Consider the following 21325-nt stretch of genomic DNA (forward strand, 5'->3'; position numbering starts at 1 on the left):
ATAATTTTTGTTCTACTTTTTATCAGTTTATGTCTCTATTTTATCTTTCTTATGTTTTAACAAGACAAAAGTCATCTTGGTATCTACCACATCTTTGCAAAATAGTCAAATAATGATGGAAACATATTAGTCATTGAAAATGTACTTATCAAGTAAGAGGGTAAATGTACTCTCTCCATAAAATGCTAGAAAGTGATAGCCTGTGCTGAGCCTCTATGGTTTGAAAGCATATAAAATGCACTCATGTAAATTAAATATATTTTTAAAGATGCTCATGTTAGCTTCAGATAACTAGCAAAAAATATAAAATGTTATAACTGATCATTACACTTTGGCTGATTATACATAAGTTAACCATATAATGATTTCCCCACAAAAATACATTCATTAATGGACTTCCCAGTTCTATCTTATTTATTCATTTTTTTCAACTGTCTTGAAGAACAATAATTTTAACTCCAATAAATTCTGAAAACATTTATTATCCCATGAATTAAACCAATGATAAACCTCTTTCTGTTTATCCTAACTCAAATTATTTTTGTACTACATCTGAAAAGTCAGTAAGCATTTCCTTACTGAAAATTTAATATAGTTAATTATATTTTCCTTATAAGTAACAATATATCAAATCCTCTTGATCTGGAAACCTTTGTTGTATCAGTGCAGATAGTATTTAACAAGTGACAACTTCATAACAGTGGGAATTTTGAAATAAATAGTTAGAAAATTCATAATAGTTAGAAAATTACAAAATAAAGGCAGAATTGTTTTATCTTTTCTTTCTCTCAAGTTTCCATTACTTTTGGCACATTGACAAGAAAGCCATTAAAAAACAAAAAACAAAATAATAAACACCAGAATTACTACTAATAATATTGCCTCTTGGGTTTCTTTACCTGTTATATTTATTCTAAACTGAATAAATACTTGTCCACCTTTATTTCTTTTGACACTTTGTCATCTGAAGCATTTTTCAAAATGTAAATATTTCTTCTTGTCCTGGAAAAGTTGTACAGTAAATACGACTATTCTGACCTTTTCAATATTCTCTATTTTGTCTGGTTGTCTGTTCCAATCATAGTTTCCTGAGGTGGTAAACAGAAAAGTTGGGTATGGCAAGCGAATCAAATTACAGAATACTAAAAAGGTCAGAGTAGGATGGTTTTAACTTCACAGAACATAAGAGATAGAAGCTGGGGGCGGGGGGTAGATTTGTAATGTTTGAAAAATGGATAAATGTGATCTTGTGTGTTATTTTAACAAATAACAATGATAAACCTCCTTCTGTTTATCCCAACTCTTAAATTATTTTTGGACTACAGCTGAAAAGTCAGTAAGCATTTCCTTACTGAAAATTTAATATAGTTAATTATATTTTCCTTATAATTAACAATATATCAAATCCTCTTGATCTAGAAACCTTTGTTGTATCAGTGCAGATAGTATTTAACAAGTGACAACTGCATAATAGTGGGAATTTCCTTCTATCCTTTCCATTCAGAAGGTGGCTTAAAATATTGATATTGAATAATAGGACCAGATGGAAGATGAACTTTACTTAGTTTATTCAGCCTCATTGAAAGTTTCTACGTTTGGGTTTATTTTCCCCATGCTACATGAGACTCAGAGGATCTTTTCATAGCGCTGCTTCTTTCATTGATGGACAGCTTTTCAAATGTTAAATACACTTAAACAAAGATCAGTTGTACACATCAATCAGAGATGAGGCTTTTCCAAAACACACAGAGTAATTTTGCCTGAATGTTTCCAGTAATTGACTTTAAAGCATTATGCAAGTGTAAACCAAATGTGTATATCTGTGTTACAAGTAGTCATCTGGAGATGAAGACTGCATGTCTTTTCAAACTATGGAAAATGTGGTAAAACTTGGTGACTTATTGGTTATTAAAAATGTTCCCTAAATTTTCACAATCAAGTGAAAGATTCAATTAATTAATTCCAACCAATTAGCTCTCAGCTCAGTGCATCATCCCTCAAGAATACATGTCGATGGCGCAGCCACCATCTAAAATATTGCAGGTGCCCATGACAAAACTGGAGGATGCTAGGCCTAGAAGTATGTGTGTCACTTTTAGTTACACTCCCTTAGCCAGAACTAGTCAATATAACTATTCACATATAAGGGGTTCAAGAAGTGAAATACTGCCATGTGGATAAGACTGTGAGCTATAAATATTATTATCTATGTTAATAACTACCTCAAAAAGTAAAAATACACTCCATTTTTTAATATAGGTCCATATTTTTTTTTATTCCAAACAGTAGAGCCAGATAAGTTGTGAAATTCACTTTTATTGTCCTTTGCATTTTAGCAGTTATAGGATACAAACAGCTGGAGGACTTGTAGTAGTTGTTTCTGTGAGTGTGGCCTTGGTGATTAATTAATAGCTGAATACTCCTGGGCTGGGAATATCTGGCAAGGGAACAGATTGCCCTTGAAGGGTAGCTTAAATAAATGTTCATACCTAATATCCCATTATTTATGTGAAATGCCTGAGGTACATCACAAATATAACATTAGATATTTGCACATGTGGCCTGTATTATTTGAGAATCAACCAATCAGAAGTTATAGAAGACTAAAGATAGGTTAAGCAACATTGTTTATTTATTAAAAAGATATTAGTGTGGTTTGAAGAACACAAGGACAGTAATGAGTCTGGGGCTCAGGAAAAACTAGAGCTAAAAAAGCAATTATAATTAATTCTCAGTCTTTTGCTGTGGCTCATCTTTACCTATCCTTTTTTAATGTTTTTTTCTTTTCCTTTTTCTTCTAATTATACACAAGTCTCTGGTCAAAATTATTGGATATATTGAAAAATTCAAGCACACAAACACTCAATTTCCAATTTCAAAGCCTATTTTCTTGGGCAGTGTCCTGAAGCAGTCTAGGCCATGCTGTGAGGAAGCAGGGAAATAGGTGGTCTTGTTCAGGGCAGGTACTCACCCTGGATGACCAACATTACCAATGATGGCCAGGTGGAAGGGGGCCACAAAGTCACCTGAACGCTGGCACTGCAGTCAGTTTACAAAACGTTTCCTCTACAGATTCCTGTCTAATACTAGATTACTCTACTGCATACATTTTCTACTCTCCTCTAGGCTACCTGGGCTAAGCAGTTGTATTATTTATCTTTACATTGCCATTAGCTATGAGTTCCCAATCCATATTAAGTAGTAAAAATATATTTGTCGAATAAATAACAAAATTTTGAATCTCCCTGGCAATAGGTAACTATTTTCAAATGTCAGAAACATAATAAAATCTCTTTATTTTCACCTGAGTCACTTTATTTAGAGTTTTCTTTAATATACATATATGAAATTGCATCTATAGTAAATGCTATCTGTGGCTAACCTAACATTTAGCTGCTTCTTTTTCTTCTTTTTTTCCCTTTTTGTTAAAAGAAACCCAATTTTGTTTAACTGACCACTCTTCCCCTACAGAGACCTTGTAAATCATAGAAGGCTAAGCTCATCCTCCAGCACAGACGTGGGTCCTGGTCAGTCTATACAATCACACTTGTGCAATTACTGTAGAAACAGGTCATGTGGAATCAGGACACAGAACAAAACATTCCCAAGATCAATGTTACTAGTTAAAGGTAGGTACCTGTCTTATATTGGTCATATCTAAAGGGAAAAGTAACTTTTATTTTGTGGCTGAGTCACAAAGGATGCATCGTCCATAAATGTATCTTTGCCTTTAACTTCCAGTTATTTGAAAACTAAAATGGTATCGAATACCTAAATCTCTTAAAATACATATATTAGACTCTAATGTTATTGTTTAGCTTAATTTATGGATGAATTGTTATTTCCCTTACCAACATCAACTTTCAGAATGTGTTGTGTATTAACAGTGTAAAAAAATAAGGATGATGTATTTATCTATTTTTTTCAACCATGAAACTTTGAGTATCCAAATTGTAAACGATCCTTATATTTTCATATAACCAATCAAGATTCATTTAACTAGTCTTTGAAAGATTACTGTGTGTATTTCAAAGTAATTGAATAAAGTTTTATGACGCCTCATGATTCAGACATTGATTATGTCAGACCTCAGTTCTTCCAGATCATTTCACCTTAACTGTCCACTTTTCTCTAGATGAGTATGCATCTTTTAATATTTTTCCAATTTTAAGTATGATCATCACAAGTGCATTTTATGACTTTTGTTTCTAAGTCTCTACAGAAAAATGGACCAAATCTTTGGAGGTATTTTTATTTAATAAAAGCATGAAATAGGCAATAACAGAAGAGGATAATTACAAATTTAATTCAGAATTGTCATTGAAATGAGCTTTTTACCCTTTCATTTATTCATTAGCTAGCCATGGGAACCAAATGTTGTTTAGCACAGTCTTTCCCAAATCACGTTAAAACACTTAGCAATGAAATTGTTTCTCGAAAGATGTCTTTAAAATCTAAGACTGGAAATAAAAGTTAACCAGAGCAATAAATTAAAGATGAAACAAAGGAATATTATAGGACAATTCTAAAGGCTGTACAACATTATGAGGCAGAAAGAGAAGCTTTAAAAGAGCATTCATGGGGATAGCAGGGGGAACTGTAGCCAGCAGAGAGTAATTGCCCAACATGGAGGAGAGCCAAGATCCCAAGGTTTATGTGCCCATGTGGCAAACCTTGAATATCTTAGGTAAATCAGACAACACTTTATCTCTCTCAAGATATAGAACTTTATAATTAAAAAAGATTGGTTATTGTATTCCAAAACACTGACTTAATTCAAGTATAAAATAAAGGAAATGATTCCTCAAAGGAGGCAAGCAGATGGGATTGGTTAAAGATGGGCTATTCAATAAATGGTACTGGGAAAATAGGAAAAATATTTGCAAAAAATATATAAGAAACCAAATCATGTTCTTATATATAAAAAATAATAAACTCAAAACAGACTAAAGACTTAAATGTAAAACTGGAAACCATAAGTGTCCTAGAAGAAAACATATGCAGTAAAATCTGGGGCATTTTTCTTAGTAATATTTTTTCTGATATATCTCCTGGGGCAAGGGAAACAAAAGAAAAAAATAAACAAATGGGATTACATCAAACAAAAGTTTTTGCATAGCAAAGAAAACTATCAACAAAACAAAGAGATAACCTATTAAATGGAAGGACATATTCACCAATAATATGTCTGATAAGGAATTAATATCCAAAATTTATGAAGAACTCATACTAGTTAACACCAAACAAAACAAAACTAAAAAATAATTCAATTAAAAAATTAGCTGAGACCTGAACAAAGAGCACATTCAAATGACCAAGAAGCATATGAAAAGATCATCATCACTAATTGTTAGAGGAGTGCAAATTAAAACCACAATGAGATATCACCTCACACCTGGCAGAGTGGCTGTTATCAATAAGTCCGAATATAACAGGGGTTGGTGAGGGTGTGGAGGGAAGGGAAACCTCATGCACTTTTGGTGGGAATGCATGTTGGTGCAACCACTGTGGAAAACAGTATGGAGTTTCCTCAAAAAATTAAAAATGGAACTGCCTCATGACCCAGCAATTCCACTTCTGGGGATTTATCCAAAGAAATCAAAACACTAATTTGAAAGAATATAGGCACCCTTATGTTCATTGCAGCGTTATTTACAATAGCCGAGATATAGAAGCGACCAAGTGCTCATCAATAGATGAGTGGAAAAAAAAGTAGTGGTACATATACAAATGAAATATTACTTGACCATAAAAAAGAATGAAATCTTATAATTTTTCAACAGCACAGATGGACCTAGAGGGTATTATGCTCAATAAAACAAGTCAGTCAGAGAAAGACATATACCATATGATTTCACTTACATGTGGAATCTAAAGAATGAAATAAATGAACAAACAAAATTGAAACAATCTCGTAGACACAGAGGGCGAACTGGTGGTTGCCAGAGCGGAGAGAGGTTGGGAGACTGGGTGGAAGAGGTGAAAGGATTAAGAAATACAAATGGGTGGTTAAAAAATAGTCACAGACATGGAAGTAAAGCATAGGGAATATAGTCAATAGTATTGTAATAATTATATATGGTTCCAGTTGTGATGCTTGAAATATCAAGGGGAATACCATGTAAAGTACTTGATTGTCTAGCCCCTGAGCTGTACACCTGAAACTAATACAAAACAAAATTGGAAAAGTAAAAGCTGTCATATTTCTTCCAAACTTTGCCTGAATCTTATCAATAACAAGAGAATCATTTTGAGAAGTGTTTAAACAATGTACCTAACTATGAGAAATATTAGCTAAATATTGGCCTTCTAAGATAACTGGATATATTGGGTAATCCAATGTAAACTTTTATATTTTAAATGGACTGAAACAAAATCATATCATTGTGTGTCAAATTTTAGACAACCACTTCAATACTTTACTAACTTAGCTGTTAAAATATGACCTAGATGCTTATACTTTTTTCTAATGAAATACTTCTTTAAAATAGTAAATGAATTATTATTTTACATCATTCTGTAGTAAAGTACATTTTCTAGACAAAAGACTTATATTTTCATAATAAAGGTTACCCAACACTTTCTATTTATTGTGCAATATATTATCCATAATCTACCAGATGGAAGAAAAAATAAAATGGGCACTAATGAAATAACACTGATGTCATTTCTCCTTTGTAGTAATGGACTTTTGACCTTGCCACTTACAAATAAGTTGACCACAATTTTTAGCAGACAAGATGGTGTCCCCAATTTATTATTTGTACTCAAATATCCATCAAAATCCAATTGCACTGAGTTGGTTGGAAAGATATGCTGAATTACTCTTTTAGAGCAAGAGTCAAGTGTTCAGAAGAGAAAACAATATAATAGAGTGCATATATGCTTGCCAAATGTAGGCAAGTAATGTAAAATTGGATGCATTGTCAGTTTTATCATATTTGGAATGCTTGTGATACGGCTTATTATAACAAAATGCTGAGCTTTCCTTGCTTAGTTCCAAGTACTTAGCATTCTTGTCCTATTATCAAGGGAAAAATTAATTTATGAAAAACAAATAATCTTGGGATAAGCATAGTTACCTGTATCTCACTAAGTCAAGACTTGTTTGGATTCTGATTCAGGTATAGCCACCTGCTAAACTCATCCCGTGAAACCACTCTATATCCAAAATCAAGAATTTTGAGTTTCCCTTTTCTGACGAGAATCTCTGACCTTCCCCGATTTCGTACTGCCTTATCACCCTATTGAATTTTCTCTGCATCATTATATTTAATTTCTTTTTCTCCTATCTCCTTTAAATTTTTAAAGATCTTCCATCACTAATTTATAATATGCAGTACTCTCCTGTTCGATTTTCCTTTTAAGTGAAAAGTCTGTTTATTTCACTTTATGTTTTCTTTTGATTTGTTTGATATTTTGTATTGAAATATATATGACATATAACATAACATTGTGTTATTTTTAAGTGTACAACATGTCAAATTGATGCACATATATTGTTTAATATAACTGCCATGGTAGCAATAGTTAGCACCTCTATAGCATCACATAATTATCATTTATTTTTTGTGGTTAGAATAATTAAGATCTAATCTCTATTTGACTTAAATTTTGCCCTGTTTGATTGAAAATCTTAGTTAAAAATAAAGATGACTGATTATAATGTACGGAAGAGTTATTGGGTGCTGAAGTTTGTAGTAATTACCTTGACGTCAGCTATACAGAAGAAACTGCATATGGACTTGTGTGTGTTTTACTGATGCCTTTCAAAAAATTAGATAGTCCTTGTCTATAATGAACACTCAATAAATATTCATTCGTCAAATGAAGACATAAATAAATGACTGGGTGAATGAAAAAATTTAAACATGTAAATTTCAAGGAGTGATTAGTGACTTTTCTTTTCTACAGTTTTATATGGCAGTACAGTTTTTGGATATTTTCGTGTAGGATAATAGTTGCAACTGAATAAAGGTCACATTGAAACCACTTCCAATGACATTTTATTTCACAAAGAAGAATAGAAAGGATTTCATTATAAATATAATCCATATAGATTTTAAAGTCATATATGCCTATTTCCATACTAGTGTTTCTAGTATCATTCCCAAAATAAACTACTTGTACTCAATCCTTATATCGCAGTTGGCTTCTGAGGGAACCCAAACCAAGCTTCATCTAAGTTTAAACAAACAAACAAACAAACAAACAAACAACAAACAAAAGATTGGATATATTTGCCAATCTTGGAATGTGACTTTATTTATTTAATTTTTAAATAATTATACTTATCTATTTTTATTTAATTTTGCTGTCTATTCTACCAGTGTTTATGGGTATGAATTTATTAATTAAACAATACTTGCAAATTATAGGATATAATTTAAAATAATATAATCATTAAAATTATCCCTATAGTAACCTCTGTTTAACTGAGTCACAACTGGATGATGGATTCATTAAGATTATTGCTGATGACCTTATGACAAACACACAAGTAGTCTTTGCCTTCCATGTGCCTTTCTCTTCTATGAGAAAATACTTAAATATTTTACACACTACAAAACAAAACAAGCATAAAAACCAATGCTATACTACATTTTTAAAAGATAAACTTAATGGAACACCATCTTGAAATTCTCAGTTGGGAAACACTATCCATAATGAATGAGTCTACAAGGTAAATAATTAATAGAATGGTATTTGAGTAAAAAAAAAAACAAAAACCAAACAGAACAGTTCCATAATGTATTAGCGTTGTGACTCTGGGCAATTCTTCACTTGAGCTTCTCAACTGTAAAATATTTGCAATAATAGTATGCATTTTGCTGCGTTATTAGGAAATATAAATGAGATGATATATTAAATTTTCATAAATAACTGCTCTGGTGAACTTTCAATAAATAGCTATAGCTATTGGTGCTATTATTCTAATAGTTATTAATTTTAATAACATTATTAATAAAATGTAGGTTAGAAATCAGAAAAATAAGTTTAATCACTTCACTATTGTGGAATTAAAAAGTAAAAGCCAGAAAAAAGTTTTAGATTCCTAAAGCAATGAAAACCTGAGAAATGCATTTATTCAATTTAATCCAGGCACAATACAAAGCCCATGACATCCACAGAAGGAATTCGGTATGTTTCCCAGGACAAAGCAACTTGGGAGGGTAGGGAATATCACCTTCTATGCTATAATTCTACGTGGTTGGTATATGCTATTAAAAAATAGAAATGTATTTAGGCGTAAGTGTATTTATAAATATGGTGACAGTTTAGTGGTCTTATAATTTTACTGTTGAATTTAAAATTTAATCACTTATCTACATTCAAATGTCTCCCATTATTTATAAGTTGTCAAAGCTTATTAACTATAATTGTATAATAGCAGGTGCTTTATGCCATAATTATTGTTATAAATGTAAAATCTGTATGTTTTAATAAGATATGGAAAATAGAACTAGGAGACTGTCACCATAATGTTCCTCAGCTAAGACACTAATGCACTATCAGTGGCTCTCAAACATCTTTAACAGTGACCCACAGTCACTTGTAAAATCTACACATCATTTTTCCTTAAGCAGCAGCAGAAGGGCTTTCCAAATAGTACAGTGATTTTAGTCAATGTTGTACAATATAGGTTCAAAGAATTGTTTATTTATTAGTACAACAATTTTCTTGACCTTTGTGGTGTTATTTAACTCTTCTGAGCTTTGCTATTCCTGTCTAAAAAACGGAAATAATAATAGCACTTACTTTTAAAAGCTGTTGTGATTATTTATGTATATATACACATATCTATATAGTGATGAGGGAGAGGCAGGGTATTTTTATTTGATATTTAGATGAGCTTTGGCTATCTTACAAGGATTATTTCAATTTAATCAGTTACTGTTCAAGAATAACTTTTTTTTTTTGTTTTTTAGTGTTTAGCTCTGTTACCCAGTCAGGAACTCTAGAGCCCATGAACGCTGCATGATTAGGAATAAAACAGAAGCATATTTTTATTTTCACTAAGGCAGATCTCCAATGCACCTATAACCAGAAGTATGTGTTTTGTTATCTAGAACACAGCATCAGATTCAAAATAAGTATCTTCATGTGGGGCTAAGACATTGGCTTTTAAAACCAAAAGTTATTACACTGCTTTTTGATGCAATTCGTCAGAGTTTTGATACTTGAACTTATTTTAAAAATGTTAGGTGCTTTATTGCTGAAAAGAGCACTTAATTTAATTACTCAACTTCCAGAAATACTGAAAATACCTTCTTTGAATTTTATAGGATCTGAAATTCCCATCCTGATGACTCCTTGTACAAACCATGTCTTATTTATTTATTTATTTATTTTAAATATATCTTTATTGATTTTAGAGAGAGGAAGGGAGAGGGAGAGAGAGATAGAAACATCAGTGATGAGAGAGTCATTGATCGGCTGCTCCCTGCGCGCCCTCCACTGGGGATCGAGCCCGCAACCCGGGCATGTGCCCTGACCGGGAATCGAACCCTGATCGCCTGGATCCTAGGCCAATGCTCAACCTCTGAGCCACGCCCAGCTGGGCACATTTTATATTTATATGCACCATTCTTCCACAGCAGAGCAAGCCAAGCTCTCATCCTGTTGTCTATCAAGTAGTCCCCCAGTTGTTTTGATAAATTTAATTTAAAGTTGCAGGTTAATGTCTAGAAATGTTTCTAAATGAACAATTCTGTGGGGGTAGCAAAACATGTTGAGTAAAGTATGTTATTAGAATACTGTTCAGTAATATGTCAAAGCAACATGCTCAACTCAGTGTAGGTCTGTTTTCTCCAAGATATATGTGTGAAGATGCACATGAGTGCTTCTCTGCTTTCCTGGTGAGGCTATCTGAGCTGACAAAGGTCTGGAAGTCAAGACCAAACGTTGGAATCAGATGGCTCTGTATATAACTATAAATGTCTTCTCATGCTTTTGGTATTGAAACTGATTATCTAAAACTTTGACACTTAAAAGGTATTTTATTTAGACTGATTCTAAGAATGGAAATAATTGGATAGTTTCTGTAACAGAGTAGATGTTAAAACATAAGATGTTAATTCTCCCACCTCAGCTCTAAGAATGGATTGTATGAGAGCACATAGCACAGGCTCTGTGATTCCATATACCACCAGAATATCTATGAAAATGGAAATGGTGCCATTGAAACAGATCCCTCAGGCTGTGATAATTTGGATGAAATGTCCTTTGGGTCTCTGACATTAGTCATCTTATTGGACAATTCACATCAAAAATTATTTTTATCTCAACTGAACCATAGTCCCTATACAAAAAAAAGACCCACTCCTCTGAGAGTAATTTGATGCTTTACTTCAACACAACAAAATAAATACAACTTCAAAAGACAATGACTAAAGCTGACAGATATTTTCTACATTGTCACATGCAATCACCTATTTCTCACACTGATGTTTGTTCTCCTATGGACTGTGCCAACAGATGTTAATGTGGCATAAATGAACATGTCACTTTGCTCATACCTACGTTGACAAGTGTTAAAGAATACAGCTTACGGGGAACATGCTATCTGACCATTACCTGTCTTCCTCTTTTATATCAAGTTAGTGTGTCTCTCGCCCAGTGTTTGGTGTCCTCTCATAGGGTGGCATATGGCATCTAATCCAAAAATCAGTAATATTATTTTATCCACACCAGCTCTGAAGCACTTCCTATCTTCCTTTTGAATAAAGATGAGCAGACCAATGGGCCTCTTCTGCTCAAAGGCACAGAGGAAGGACGCAAGAGGCATCTATCTGTTCCAGGTGCTGAGTTCTTGTCAATTTTGATTCATCAAATAAATTATTCCCTTGCTGCTTTGGTGCTTTATTATTACTTTCACGAAGCTTTTTAGAAATGAGGCATAATTAAAGCTATTAAAATATCACCATTACAATGTACATTACATCTTAATTCACAGCATGTATTTAAGTTGATTTTAGCAAATCACATGTGCTATATACCTGAGTGACCCGTGTCAAGTGGAATCACAAGGTGACTATTCCATAAAATCGTTATTTTTTTGTGTGGTAATTGATATGGGAGCTGAATTGCATTTTCAGGACAGATCTTAAGAAAATAAAATTATCAGCGCTCAAATACATATTATAATATCATAGCACTCTTATTACTCTTGTGTATATTAATTAAAGGCACTTTGAAAACCACACAGCCATGAGACGACAAAAATACCATTCTAGGTTGACGTCCACTATACATTGCAGAGTATGAATAAATAACACATTTGATTTTTTCCTGTGGACTTTACTGTTTATGGAATCCTATAGTTTATTACAGGGTGCACAGATGTTTCTGTACTTGGAACATTACAAACAATAGTATCTTTTGGTCTATGATTATATTATATTTCTAATAAAATCCTTTCTTTGTTATTTATGTTGTATACAGTGAAACTGACCTGGCAAAAATGCGAACAGTTTTAGTTTTTGTTACATGGTAGCTGATTGCTCTCCAGAAAGAGTGAGCCAAATTTGAGTGTTTTCAGTAAGTCTTGGCAACATTGGTTTTTCTCACTTTCATTTACTTTAGCTACTTTAATGCATTCTTAAATGGTGCTAGAAAAGTCTTGGATTGCATCTCTGTAAGTGTTACTAAAGCTATACATTTGTCTAATTTAAAATCTGTAATGTGTATCATAATCTCTAGCCATTTGTCTTTCCTCTTCTGTGAAATATTTGTGTAAAATTTCATATTTGCCTAACTCCTTTCAGAAAACAGAATTTACTCAGATTATACTAGTCTGTAGGCACAAATTAGAACTTATTAAATCAATTAATAACACACCTTATACTGTTTTGTTGCATCTAAATGCATAGTAAATAATGTCACTCAGCCCCAACAAATTCCTCCCTCAAAAAAGTGCCCCTGCGAGTCACCAGAGGGGGTCTTGAAAGCATCTTCTAAGATGCACTGCAGATCCATAGGCACTTGGCCTCCACTGCTCCCACATTTCCCACATGGTGGGTGCACAGTGCTAAAGGTGCATAATGGGTTCTGACGGAGAGGGAGGGGCTCCCCCTTTCATTCTGGAGAACTTGAACAGGGCTAATTTGCTTCTATACATTAAGACTAGGTTTTTATCTTAATTGTTGAAAGAATTACAGATACCCCACTTTTCCCCCCATTGACCTCCACCACTGGGTTCCCCCCCACCCTCCACCCGGCTTTCACTTCCCTGTTATCTGCATCTATGGGTTATGCATTTATGCCTATAAATTCTTCGGTTAATCTCTTCCCACCCCACCCCCCTTCCCTCTGAGATTCGTGAGTCTGTTCCATGCTTCCATGTCTCTGGATCTATTTTGTTTGTCAGTTTATTTTCTTCATTAGAGTCCACATATAAGTGAGATCATTTGGTACTTTCTTTAATAAATGAATTTGGCAAAGTAGCATGATACAAAATTAACATCCAAAAATGGATGGTATTTTTATTCAACAATAATGAACTCTCAGAAAGAGAAAACAAAAAATTAAAATAAAATAAAAATCCCATTTACCATTGTAACAAAAAAATTTAAGATACTTAGGAATAAACTTAACCAAGGAGGTAAAATACCTGTACTGGGAAAACTACAGGACCTTCCGAGGAAGTAGAAAAGGCTTTAAATTAAGTGACCATGTCTTTATCACCTAATCTCCCTCTTTAATAACTAGTTACAAAGTGCTTATAGCAGCATTCCTGGCATCCCCTTGATTGAAACATGGTTTCTAAAAATCATAAATCATGAATTATTTTTATAAGGACTTATTACAGCATTATGCTAACCAGGTTTGAAATTATTTTAGATATAGCTGGATTTGAGTGAAAATTTTAAATAAAATTAAAGATAAATCAAAGTATAATTACTTAGGGCAATTAATTTACCTAAAGTGACTTAGAGAATAAAAAAGTTATTATGGAATTATCAGAGAAGATTTCATAAAAAAGAACAAAAGAAGAAGTGAGACCATTAAAGGAAGGATCGTACCATGAAAACCTGAAAACCAGGAAGGCGTGAGAATGAATAGAGTTTAAGATAAGAAAAGAGTCAGTAAATTATCAATATAATCATAATAATATAATTTGAACAATTAGAGCAAGCGGTTTCTTCATAATGCACCTAAGAAGAATTAAAACTATAAAACAGAAAACATTAGAGTAAATTTTTATAACCTTGGACCAGGCAATTGTTTTTTTAGATGTGACACCAAAAGCACAATAGACGAAAGCAAGTAAAAAGATAAGCTGAGCTTCATCGACATAAAAAATAAAAACAAAAAAACTTGGATTTCCAAGGACAGTATCCAGAAAGTAAAAAAACAATCCACAGAATAAGAAGAAAAAATATTTTCAAATTATGTATCTTTCAAGAGACCGGAATGAAAAAAATATAAAGGACTTTTAAATGCTCAACAATAAAAAGACAAACAACCCAATAATAACAACAAAAGTGAACAAAGCTTCTGAATCAAGATCTCTCCAAAGAAGATGCAGAAATGGTCAATGATCATACAAAGAGATGCTGAACAACATTAGTCACTAGAGAAATTCAAATAAAAATACATTGACATACCACTGCATACCCACTAGGATGGATAACATTAAAAAGTCTCAGCGAGGATATAGATAAACCAGAGGCCTCACACAATGCTAGTAGGAATGAAAAATGATACAGCTGCTTTGGAAAGCAACTTGGCCATTGCTGTAACAGTTAAACATGACCGGACATTCCACTCCTGAGTATATACAGAGAGAAATAAAATCAGGTCCACACAAAAGCTGTGAATGAATGTTTATGGTGTTTTTTTATAATAGCCAAATATGGAACAACCCAAATACCCACCATCTAATGGTTAAATAAAATTTGGCATATTATAAAATAGAATATTATTTATTCATAAAAATAAATAAACTACTTATACATCTTCCAACATGGATGAATCTTGGAAACAGCTGAGTGAAAGAAGCCAGATGCAAAAGGCCACATATCATATGATTTCACCTATGTCAAATTTTCAGAATAGGTAAATCCACGGAGACAGAAAATAGCTTAGTGGCTGCCAAGGGCTAGAAGGAGCAGGACATGGGGGGGTGACTAAAAACAGGCATGGGTTTCTTTTTTGAGTGCTGAAAACATTCTAAAATTAGATAAATGTGATGATTACGCACCTCTGTATATATACCACTGAACTGTACATTTAAAAAGAGCAAATTTTATGGTATGTGAATTATACCTTTAAAAGCTATTATAAAAAGGGATTTACTTAAGAAATATTTGTGTATTTTTATACTCCCTATCAAAAATAAAATTTTAATTGTTCTTTAACTGAATTCAAAGAAATCATTAGAATATATTATGAGACAATTTTAACAGTGTTTTGTCATTTGAACTCTGACTCTTCAACGCTGAGGGTAATTAGTGTCCACCTATATTCCATCCAAAATGAATTCCTGACAATGTCTATACAGCAGAGTAGCTGGGAGACTCTCAGCTCTAAGGAGAAAGTACCTCCACCCGACCGCCAGAAGGGAAGGCACTGGGCGTTCTAATTCTCAGTCTGAGTAACCCTGAAATGCAGTTCAACATCCTATGTACTGATATTGGAGCCTTGATCTCCTTGGTAATGGCGCAGCTAGAAGTTAGTAGGCATGAAAGAAGTATTATTTCTGATGGGATATTTGTGACCCTGCTGCTCTAATCAGTCTTACATCACTAGATTTTCATAGCAGATAGTAAGAAACTCTCCCACATACCAGATGCTGTGCACCTTCTCTCGTAAAATGTGACATGTATCTGCATGCCTAACTAATTTATAATGTGTATTAAATTTAGAATTGTTAGAAAAATAAGGATTTTAGGTCACCATCTAATCTGACCCTTTAAGGTGAATATGAGGAAATCAGAAACAAAACCATGAAATGATTTGCTCACTTTAAATAAATCTATTTAGCAGAAATACCAGCAAGGGATCTTAAGTCTTTGAATTTCTCCCTTCCCACATTAACCAGAAGCAGTGTCCTTTTCAGCAATTCCCTCCCCACACACTTAATTCTCCTTAATTAATTAAAATTTGATATAAATTACACTCATATTTTTTGTTATTGAGAAACAAAACATTTGAGACCATCAGTATTCCTCGTATTTGGTGTATATTAAAACATTTAATCTATAAAACCATTATATATAATAAAAGATAAATAGAATATTCAAAGTGGCTAAGTATTTTACAAATAAGAAAACTGATCCTCAAAAATGTTACCCAATGTTCTTAAAGTCACAGCTTTTAGCTCTCCAAGAGCTAGAAACTTCATCATTCAAACTGCATACTGTGTTCAACTTATACCCTACTAGCTCATAGGACCTAGAGAATTCCATTCTACAGTAATTTATTTTTATTTATTTATTTTTTAAATATTTCTTTATTGATTTCAGAGGAAGGGAGAGGGAGAGAGATAGAAACATCAATGATGGGAGAGGCGTCATTGATGGGCTGCCTCCTGCACGCCTCCGACTGGGGATCGAGCCCACAACCCGGGCACGTGCCCTACAGTAATTTAAATAGAAGTATGAAAAGGCATCGTGCTGCTTGTTGGAAAGGGATGTTAGTTACTATTAAGAATAAGCCAAAGCATAAGTAGTTTCCTTATGACTATTGTGGAGTCAAGATGGTACAATTATGAGAAAGAAAGTCACGCAGAACTTAACCTTACAAAATTTAATGTTCCAGGTTGATTGACTCTGAAACATCAAAAATAATAATAGAAAAATTTTATCACAGTAGGTATTGTTTATGAAAATGTCACTTTATATATTACATTGCTTTTTTATAATTGTTGCATTTCAGCACTTTTAGATTTGTTCACTGAACAAGCTAATTCAACAGACAAGTTGTCATTAAGTTTTACTGGTGGGAGGCATATAAGATTTGCAGGCTTTTAATAGTTCAAACATTTCATCAGCCATCATTTAAAAAACTTTACTGCACATAATAATCATTTGCAATGTTACAGTTTATCAGTACGATTGTTTTGAAATCTGTTTCTTAACCCTTCGTTCACAAGCAACATTTCAGGGAAAGAATTTGATAGTATTTCAATTGTGCTTTTTTTAGTATTACCATAATATTTGCTCTATAACATAATTATAGTAGTCATTCAATAAATATTGAGCCAAGATCATTTGAATTGAAGAATTTCACATTGGGGAGTAAAATAACATATTTCACACACACACAGAAATTCAAATCAAGGCATGATAAAGAACATAGTATAAAACATCATTTTTTTAATTTTATCTTTTAATTTCTTAAAATGCACAATAAAATGTATATGATTACTCTATAATTTTTAATGTATATTTTTGTCTTTTAGTTAACACCCTAATTTGTAATAAAATAATTATTTTTAACTCAGTGGAAGGTCAGGCAGGAAGGTCAGGAGACCTTTTTTTTCTTAGAAATAATTACAATTATTCCCATTGTTTAGAGAGAATTCTATAAAAAATATACTATAAAAGCTCATCCACTTGGCAGCACCACCATCCCTTCTAAGACTCTTCTGCATTTCAGAGAGGAAGCTTGGAGCTACATTTTAGTCTTTGTTGGCTTTGAGTTGAGCTTTCTCCACAGCGGAACTCAAGTGAGACTGTGACGGTGGATGGAAGGAGAGTTGGTCACTATGGAAAGGGTGACATTCACTGTGACATTCACAGCAGCTTCTTGATAAGCGCTGCATCATCCATTCGCTGTACGGGCGTAGAGAGATCTTGGCAACGCGCTCAGCCTTGGGAATGGCTGGAATTTCCTGATGCACTTTTGTGAACCGACGGCTTAGATACTTTAGATGTAGTTCCTAAATGTTTGCTCTCCTGACCTTCCTGCCTCAGACTCTCTGATCTTTTTTAGTATCATCCTTCCTTTTAGCAGTCTTCCTTCCTCCAGCTTTTCCAACATTCAAGTAAACCCTTGTTCCTGCATTCATTCATTTAACATGTGTTTTATATGTAAAACACATCACTATATACGCATACAAATACACAGGTGCATACACATATTTATTTGTTTGTTCCTGGTCATATCTGACCAGAAGTAGCCCCCCTGAGTGAGGCAGTAATATGGTTTTGCCTGCAGATGCAAAATGATTCTGAAAAAAGTATTAAATACCTGACTTTAAGGGAGAGGGAAATAATGGCCGAGACCCAAAAATAATGACCCGAAAACCCATTGCAGGAAATATCCCAAAGAAAACAATAAAAATATTGAAATACAAATATTATAAAAGAGACCTGGGGATATTTACATGTAGACCTAACATTTCAAAGAATGGCAAGGATTAAAAAATATTCAGAGAAAGGCCCCTGGGCTTTGAAGAGGGCTCCAAAACAAAAGGTCACATGGAAATCCTGCTGAAATGAAAAAGAAGTGTACACCTAGATACATGCTGACCAAAGGATCGAATTCAGAGAATAAAGAAAAAAAAGGTTTTCTGCTCTCTTCCCTGCAGAACTAACAAGAGGAAAAGAGTCGTATTCGTTGTACACCTGGGCCCCAAGGCTGCCTGGCCGAGCAGTCCCCTGGCCTGCAGTCTTCCCAAAGGCGGCTCAGGGAATCCTTTGCCTCACCGGGAGGTCATTGGCTTGTCCTGGGTAAAGAAGTCACCCTTCCCCCACAACCCTAGGCCTCCACAGACTGAAGAAGCAGCCACGGTCCTTTAAAACTTAGGGATTCTCTCAATATCCAGATATCAGAATCAAGAGTCAATTTTTCTCTACATCTAGCTTCGTTAGTTGATTTATTTTAAAAAATCTATTAAGGTACCAATCTTAGAACATCACATTCCTAGAAAGCAAAGATTTCCTTTTACGCCTTTATTCTCTACTCGAAAACGGTGTTGTATCCATTTAGTTTTAAAAGCATGTGTATTTATTTATCTGATTGTTTATAACATTCAGTATGACCGTGCTGGGTTTATTCCACTGCTTGTGAGAGTTCACTTTTTTTCCATTTCTGACCAGAAGTAGACCCCTGAGTGGGGCAGTGATGTGTTTTTCTCAGCAGGTTCATCTGCTTAAAGGCAGGGGTGGGAAAATAATATTCACATACTCCTAGTATCTATCTTAAGACAGAAAAAAAAGGGCAAGAAATACACCCAGTCATAAGTCCGTTACTTTATAAGAAGTGTATTTCGTAGACAACTTTTAATTCTTCAGAAGCAATATTAAAGCATCTTTTTTCAAATATTTGCTGAAAAGAGATTTACGACAGGAAACTTGCAAGTATAACATGTTCTAATTATATTCATGTGAAGTTCGTATTTCTGATAAAAGTAAGGTCATGATTTATTTCAACTTTACATAAGATACGAATAAAAAGTCATATTTTACTCTCCTGCCATTGATCTTCTGCCTATTACAGAATTTGTTTTACCAGGTAGAGTGTGTATAGAAGTGATTTATGTTTCTTCTAAGGAGAAGCCTTAGAATAGCATATATTGACATTTTTTTCTTTCCTTTTCCAAAGTTTCATATAGATACTTTTCAGTCAGCCTAGGCCCCAGGTAAAGTGAATGTGGGGGAAAAAAATAAAGCCAACCCTTGATGGATGTCTGCATGGGTGAGAAATAAACTTTTTGCCTTTCCAAACTAAGTCATTGCTCAGACCAATACAGTGAAATAGTTATTCTATCCATAAGAATTATATTTATTTTGGGAGTTTCTTCCTATATTAATATTTCCAACTGGTGATACTATATGCATTTATTTCACATTTACAAGCCAAGAATTAATTTACTTGCTAAAAGCTTCTGTTGAAGTATTTGGGAGACCTGTGTTACCCACAGTAACCTGGGGCCAGGTAAATGCTGGGAGTGTCTCAAAATTTAAATATATCCGATTATTACTAATGTAAAGGACTATTACACTGTTAGAAGGAGTTCACTAGGATTGTGCAAACAGATTGTTAGGACTATTAAAACATGTTCAAACTCCATGGGGGAAAATTATTTACTAAACAATGTTTTAAAATAACTGTCTTCACTTTTTGAAGACAGTTCTACACTTGTCTTCAATATTCACTGCTGTCAGCCGGTCGAAGCGTCTGTTATAATACTCTCCCTTAGATTAATTGGTGACAATCTATGTTCTAGTTGCACAGCCCTAAATTTTGGAATTTAATTGGATCAGACTGGATTCATCTCGAAGACCATGGATCCTACATGATGACTATATTCATGTCTGATTGCTCCGTACCATAGACAACAAACAGTGCACTGGATAACACAGAAGGCAATGATAGAGCTCTCGCTTACCCACACTGGTCAGCCACAGTTTCCATTCAAAACTTCCTGGCTTTGAAGCCAGAATATTTGAAACACATGGGACAACGTTAAAGAAATCTGTTCCATGTATTCTGGTTGTTGTGGTTTCAAACTATTATTTTAAATAAGAATTTTTTATTTGATTTACTTTTTTCCCCATGAACCCATCATTACCATTGATGTTCATGCATACCACAGAATAGTATATTATTTTCATTGCTTAGATTTATTTAAAAGCATTTCAAACCAAGAAATATTGTAATGAAATGTAATAAATTTTGAACCATCTTCTAGAGTTTGTATATAATAAGAATATAATTAATTTAAATTAATTATTGTTTAATCCACTGTGTTTATTTGGAGGAGCTGTATCAATGACTTATTAAATTAAAGACCTATCTTTTATTAAATAGATCTTTAAAAACTAACTTTTCTTGAAGAATTTGTTGACTGATTCCTGGTATAGGAGAATTTACAAAAAATCAAAGTTACTTAAACAAAATAGATGTACTATTTTTAACTAAAGGCATCTGTCCACACAAAAATAAGCAAATAAGCATATATATATAAATGCATATATATGTATACATATATAGACATGTACATGAATATATAAAATTAGACTAACATACATTTTAGTTGTGAAATGCTAAAAAAGAATTCAGAATCCCAATAGAAATCGCTACCTTATCACTGCTAAAAAGGATGCAGCGTTGCAAAACAAATTTACAGAATATAATAAATAAGATAAATTGACAGGCTGCTGTGTGCTACAGTGAGGAAAGCACATGTAGTCGCTGGCTTCTGGGGCTCCATAGGCAATTTCGATTGTTTTCTTTTTTGGACAGTGGAGAGAAGGGACAGTTTTATAGTGTCTGCAAAATGGAAAGAGCTCTCAAATGACCCCTGACCCTTTCTTCATTGCTATGTCTAAATATATATGCTACAATTTTCCTTCCAAATTCTGTCAAATGA

This window comes from Miniopterus natalensis, chromosome 7, assembly GCF_054644295.1.
Source record: "Miniopterus natalensis isolate mMinNat1 chromosome 7, mMinNat1.hap1, whole genome shotgun sequence".
NCBI classification, from domain to species: domain Eukaryota; kingdom Metazoa; phylum Chordata; class Mammalia; order Chiroptera; family Miniopteridae; genus Miniopterus; species Miniopterus natalensis.